A 7121-nucleotide genomic window follows, 5' to 3' on the forward strand; every position below is an offset into this window, starting at 1 on the left:
AGGATCCTTTCAAAGTAAGATTACATCAAAGATTAAGCCTTTTCAACATTAAAAGGTCCGATTTTTGAGATTCAAAACTCTTAAGTTCGAAGTTTCAAGTTCAAATTCAAAGTTTCAAGTTCAAGTTCAATATTTCAAGTTCAATATTTCAAGTTTCAAACCTTTCAAGTTCAAGTTCTATGTGCAAAATCTAGGATAGTTTGGGTGAACAATTCATTCTAAATTTGAGATTTTTTTTAGCTTTGAATCCGTGTCGGACGCACTTATTTTTAAGTAGCCGTTTGGCGTTCGGATCTCATGTGCTTAAGTTCAATTTCAATATTGCAATTTCAATTCCGCAATTTCAATTATGCACCTTTCAATTCCACACCTTTCAATTCCGCAATTTCAATTCCGCATTTCAATTTCGCACTTTTAATTATGCAACTTTACTTGCCTAGTCCTTCTAGGCAATGTGGTTCTACTTCCTAGTCCATTTCTAGGGGGTCTTGTACTTTACTAATTCCGCACTTATTTTCAATTGTGATGTTGCTTTACTTGCTTATCGCTTTCATCACCGCACATGCTAAATTCAACAAAATACAAGGCTACACCACGCTTAACAAAGATAATTTCTTGGACAAACCGATCTTAGGTTCCCTTAAATCAACTTTAAAGCAAAGTGGCCACAATACAAAGTAGAAATTCTATTTGTTCTAAATTCAAACCCACATAGTCTAAACTAGGGTATTTTCGAAAATGTTGTGTCACACACTTGAATTATTTCTAAAGCTCGCGTAATAAGGATCTCGTTCCCTTGCCCGGATCTCACCCATCCGTTTCGAAGATTCAAAGCCTTATCCTAATAGAGTCATCTTTTAGGTCTTCCCAAACGAGACCCTAAACAATTTTTGGTGGCGACTCCTTCAAAGTACAAAAATACAAAGGTCCTAACACCGCCCCGTAGGAAGGGAAAGCAAAGTACGAAAAATACCCGCCTACAATTCTGGCGACTCTGCTGGGGAGTTCCTGATTTCAACTTCGAAAATACGAGCAGACTTTGAGCATCAAGCCACTGATCTGCTTAAGTACTGGATGCCAGCACTGGCGCCAGGCGCAGCCACCTGCGCCAAACGCCACTGCCTGCATCCAGGACAGTGGCTCACAGTGGCTTGTTGCCCATGTTGCTCAAAGTTTTCAAGCGGGAGTCAGTCTATTTCTGTATTTTGAAGGACGCTCCCAAACCTTGAGAACGAATGTCGAAAAACAAGCTTTTCAAATACAATATTCAAGTGCGATTTCAATTTTCGAGGCATTTCATGCATTCTTCGAAAACCATATTTGTGCAAAATGAATTTCTACCTTGCCCAAACGGATGTGTTCTACATTCGGGCTAGCCCCGGGGGCAATGAAATGGTGTGTGACCGTTTCCGCGCCTACCGAAATTTGGCATTTGGTTGACATTCCCGATGTCAAGTATGGAGGTCGTCTGCCGACACACACGTCCCTTAGGTGGAGGTGCAAGTTGTCGCCGGATTCGCCTCTTAGTCGAGTACCTTTTTGAGACCCAAAGCCGACCATTTGCATCATACAAAACTTAGACCGACCTTAGGTTGAGAACTTTGCATGTCGCATTCATATTCATGTTAGTGTGAAAACGTGCTACTTGTGCATTGTGTGGGCGTCTTTGCACGTGTGAATGGCTAACCTCGAGTTCTAGCTTGCCAAAACCCATTAGCCTCCAACTTGGAAACCAAACCCCTAGGAGCATCATTCAAACCTCATGCATCTAAAATCGTCGATTTATAGTCTTTTAGCAGTGCCACTCCATTTGATTTAAAACCCTTAAACACGCCTCACGCACAAATGCCAAATTCAAATCCAACGGCGTCATAATGCCTGATTTTCCAATCCAAATTTCAAGTTTCAATCCAACGGCGTCATAATGCCGAATTTTCTAGTCCAAATTCCGAGTTTCAAATTTCAAATTCAATCCAACGGCATCATAATGCCGGATTTTCTAGTTCAAATTCCAAGTTCCAAATCCAAATCCAACGGCGACATAATGCCGGATTTTTCAAATTTCAAATTTCAAATTTCAAATTTCAAATTTCAAATTTCAAATTTCAAATTTCAAATTTCAAATTTCAAATTTCAAATTCAAATTCAATCCAACGGCGTCATAATGCCGGATTTTTTAGTTCAAATTCCAAATTAAAAATTCAAAACCTACGGCGACATAATGCCGGATTTTTCAAATTTCAAATTTCAAATTTCAAATTTCAAATTTCAAATTTCAAATTTCAAATTTCAAATTTCAAATTTCAAATTTCAAATTTCAAATTTCAAATTTCAAATTTCAAATTTCAAATTTCAAATTTCAAATTTCAAATTTCAAATTTCAAATTTCAAATTTCAAATTTCAAATTTCAAATTTCAAATTTCAAATTTCAACTTCAAAGTCCAATCCAACGGCGTCATAATGCCGGATTTTCTAGTCCAAATTTCGAGTTTCAAATTCAAAATTCAATCCAACGGCGTCATAATGCCGGATTTTCTAGTCCAAGTTTCGAAGTTTCAAATTCCATAACGGCGTCATAATGCCGGATTTTCTAGCCCAAACTTCAAATTTCAAATCCAAATTCAAATCCAACGGCCTCATAATGCCGGATTTTCCAATTCAAACTTCAAATTTCAAATTCAAAACTCAAATCCAACGGTATCATGCCGAATTTTCTAGTCAACCTTCAAGCCTTCAAACCTCAAATTCAAATTACCAATCTCAATCTCAAAACCTCAAATTCAAATGTTCAAATTCATGTCGTCATAATGCCGACTCTTCCATTCCATATTCCAAACCTCAAAGTTCAAAATTTCTAATCTCAAGTCCCATATTCGAAACTTTCCAATTCTAAATCCATGATGGTGTAATGCCGAATTTTCCTCATTCAATTTCAAATTCAAAATTCCATGATAGCGCGATGCCGGAATATTCAAATTCAAACATCTCATGTTCTATACAAAAATGCCTCTTTCCCATTTCAATGCTCAAACTTCAAATCAAATTCAAACTTCAAATTCATCTTTAAGCTACAAAAAATCCTTGCTTTCCGTCGCTTCCAAATACAAATTCAAAATCCTATTCATCGGGTTGAAACTCCCCTGAAATAATACAAATTCGATCCCTCAAAACACTTCCAATGGGTTGAAAATCCCTTGAAATAATACAAGTTCAAAATTCCTATTCAATGGGTTGAAACCCCCCAGAAATAATACAAATTCAAAATTCCTATTCGATGGGTTGAAATTCCCCAGAAATAATACAAGTTCAAAATTCTATTCGACGGGTTGAAATTCCCCTAAAATATTCCAAGATCCAATGGGTTGAAACTCCCCTAAAATATTTCGAAATCTACTACGGGTTGAAATCCCCCTAAAATATTCCAAGATCCAATGGGTTGAAATTCCCCTAAAATATTGACGGGTTGAAATTCCCTTGAAACAATACAAGATCAATTCCCTTTCAATCGGGTTGAAACTCCCCTGAAATAATACAATATCCAATCTCCTAAAATATATCCAACGGGTCGCAAATCCCGAATACAAATACAAAATCCAAAGTCCCGAATCTTCAGAGTGGCACTTAGAGTCAAGTCTAGGTCTCATTCATTGCATGCATATCACATCATGTGTCGGGAATTCCAAGTTCTAAAGTTCAAAATCATGTGGTAATTAGGTGCCCGGACTCGTTCTCTCAAAATCCTATTCAAGATGACTTCACTAGCAGCGGCCGTAGCAGAGCTTTATGAACGTGTTGAGGAAGTTGAGGCTCGCATAAGGGCTCTCGAAGACAATCAAGAAACTCTCTTCCATGATGTGGGTCCTTTCGAGGTAGAGGAAATCTTTCATAACCAAAGGCATGTGGCACACCCCATGCAGCCAAGTGAAAACTCGGAATCTGGATTGCCTCAAGAAGACATTTGTGGGATATGGGCCAGCGATGATGAAGACACATATCAGGACCCTCCTATTGAGAACATCTCTGATGATGAATGCCGAGAAATTGTGAGCGCCGACTGGTACTTGGACCCTAAGGCAGAAAACAGTTTTCAGGTCATGACCAGATCCGGTCGAATTCAAGAGCTAGTCAACAGAACAACACCGGCAGCTAACATCCCTCTACCCGCCGAGGAGAATCCTTTGATCAAGCAATTGAAGCGCACAAAGGCGGAGGATAATATTTGGCAACTCATGGCTTCCTCTGTGGAACATCGCACTGCTCTAATCAATGCTGTTGTCAAATTGAATGTCACTCAGAAGTCACTCCTGACGAGTTGGTCGGGTTACTTACAAATCTGGAAGAAGGAATTACCTTTACAAATGAAGACCTCCCACCTAAGGGGGCAAGCCATCACAAGGCTCTCTATTTAACTGTTGAATACAAAGACAAAATCATCCCCATTACTCTAGTGGACAATGGGTCAGCCATCAATGTGTGTCCTCTTCGCACTGCTGAGAATTTGGGCTTCACTCCTAGTGACTTTTCTAGTTCCTCCCAAGGTGTGCGCGTCTATGAAAACACTCGTCGGGAAGCAATGGGAACTCTCACTCTTTTACTCCGCACAGGCCCAGTCGAGCGCATAGTGAGCTTTCAAGTGCTCATCATCAAGGCAAGTTTCAATCTCCTTTTGGGGAGACCTTGGATCCACGACCTCAAGGCAGTGCCATCTTCACTCCATCAGAAAGTCCGAATGGAAGTCCAAGGAAATGTCATTACTCAAAATGCATCCCATCCAAGAACCAAGATAGCCGATAAAGCTCTAATACTAATAGAACATGATGACAATGATGAAGACCTTAGGGGGTTCAGTGCCAAAGTTGGAGCCATTGAGTCCAGAATGAATCCCATGGCAAGGCGCATGATGATCAAGCGTGGGCGCTTATTGGGCAGTACTTTGCCGCCGCCTACCGAGTCTCCTTTCAAAGCCCATGGACAGACTGATTGTTGTGGTCTAGGATACAAGCCGCCTAAGTTCGATAACAAGCAGAAAAAGGCTAAGCTAAGAGCCCGTCGAGCTGGCTATGATCAATTCAACATACTTCCTCATCAGCGTACACTCAATGGGCAATTCACAAAAGAAGGAGACGTTGACTTGTACATCGACTTTCCAGAGCCTTTCTACGATACTTCAAGAGGTGTAGACACCTACTTTTGTCCCCATTCCTGAAAGGGAAGGTTCGATGATGAGAACGTAAATCTCCACTTGACAACACATCTCCTATAAAAATAACAAATCTCAATTCCCCTTTTCATTTCACCCGAAACCTGCTATTTATAGAAACCTGCTATTTATGGAAACCTGCTAAAAATAGTAACTGTTGTAATGGGTAGTTGTTAAAAGTGGCAAGTCATAAAAGATAGAAACCTGTCAGAATTAGGTGTTGCACTCCAACATAAATCCTAAATGAGATAGAAATTGCGAGAGTATCCTATTCCTAATACGATTCGAAAATAAGAGTTACGTATTAATTAAAATCCTAACGAGCCTAGAGTTCGTAATGGGCCCAGACGCATCTCGTCATAAAATTAATATGCACTAAAAGACTCGATTAAAGTCTCATACACTCCGGATTCTAAGAGTCTGAATCTGACAAAGAAACGGCCCAGACCCTATTTTCAACGCCTGGCTCTGGGCGCCGAAATCTTCGGCGCCCAGCCCTGGGCGCTGAAAATACCTGGGACGTGTTCTTTCCTAAATTCCTCGTGGATTAGAGTTCTACAATTCTATCTTTCCACGAACTCTTTTCTATAAATATAGCCCCAAGTTCGACGTGAAAAGAACACAACACACAATTATTATTCTGAGTATTGACTCTAAACCCCTAAGCCTAAGCCTCACGCTGCAAAACTGATCACGCGTTCTGTCGCAATCGATCCAAAAATCGAACAGAACGTATCTTGTCCTATAATTTGAGATTCGTTAAATAAAAGGAGAAATAGCAAAGTCAAAGTGGTTAGTTTTCTGAGAACCGTGACGCACCTCTCAAGGGTGCGTCGTAATGTGTCCTTTTTCCATGATTTAATTGCTTTCCTCGCCCTTTTATTAACTGTTAAACTAATCAAATCTAATTGTTCTATCACGCCTAATAAAGATAATATGTTGGGAAATTGGATTATCATGCTAGGTCCCTTAAAACAATCTAAATCAGATAATCGCGATCGATCTAGTATTATATGTTGCATATTGTTAAAATTAACTCAGATTAGTTTAATAGTTAACGCATGTCCCTTCAATTATTTATGCTGAGCTAGTAAGGATATCCTGCCTCTAGAGTTATCGAAGAGCGAGTACTCCTCTCGGTAGTTACAGTCCCCCGAACCCTCAATCTCTACCTTGCGGGTGTATGTTGAGAGATCCCCACACCAGGGATCACAAGGGAACCTACGGCCGTCGTGGTCAAACATAATTGCACTCCCTTTATGTCACTATAACCGGGTTTTGTCAGTTTTTCTCATTTTCGTTAAAAACTGAATGGCGACTCCTATATTACTAGTCAATTGGGTGTAAACTCACAGGAAATCCAATTACACTTGATTTGACAAAAAGAAACGTCACACCCACGAGGGACAAGGTCACGCATTAGCCTCGTGCTTTTTCGACCCCCTCACAGTGGCGACTCCACTGGGGATAGGGAAGGAAATACTCGTGCTTGTAGGTAATCAAAATAGTCGAAGGGTGAAACGATCCTATCCCGCGTTTATTTCCCCATCAAGTTGGGACGACCTGAAAATAAACATATTAATGTGAACGGACAGAACCGCATAACGAATCTTGGCTCCCTTGGATGTTTCTGAAGGAAATAGAGCCCTTGGTCCAAGTATGCATATAATATTAAGTCTAATAAATGCGGTTCAGTATTAATTAACAAGTTAATAATTCAGTGAGATCAAGTGAGCCGAATGCCTGACTAGAGGCCGCTTCAGTTCAAGTGAAATTAATTATATTAATCCACAGCTTACTCTTGACTGAACCCGTAGGGTCACACAAATAGTACGTAAACGGATCAAGTATTTAATGGCATTAAATACTCCATCTATGGATATTCGGAATCGACGGATCTTGGTTTCAGTGGGAGCTGAG

Source organism: Spinacia oleracea, chromosome 4 (genome assembly GCF_020520425.1).
Source record: "Spinacia oleracea cultivar Varoflay chromosome 4, BTI_SOV_V1, whole genome shotgun sequence".
Classification (NCBI taxonomy): domain Eukaryota; kingdom Viridiplantae; phylum Streptophyta; class Magnoliopsida; order Caryophyllales; family Amaranthaceae; genus Spinacia; species Spinacia oleracea.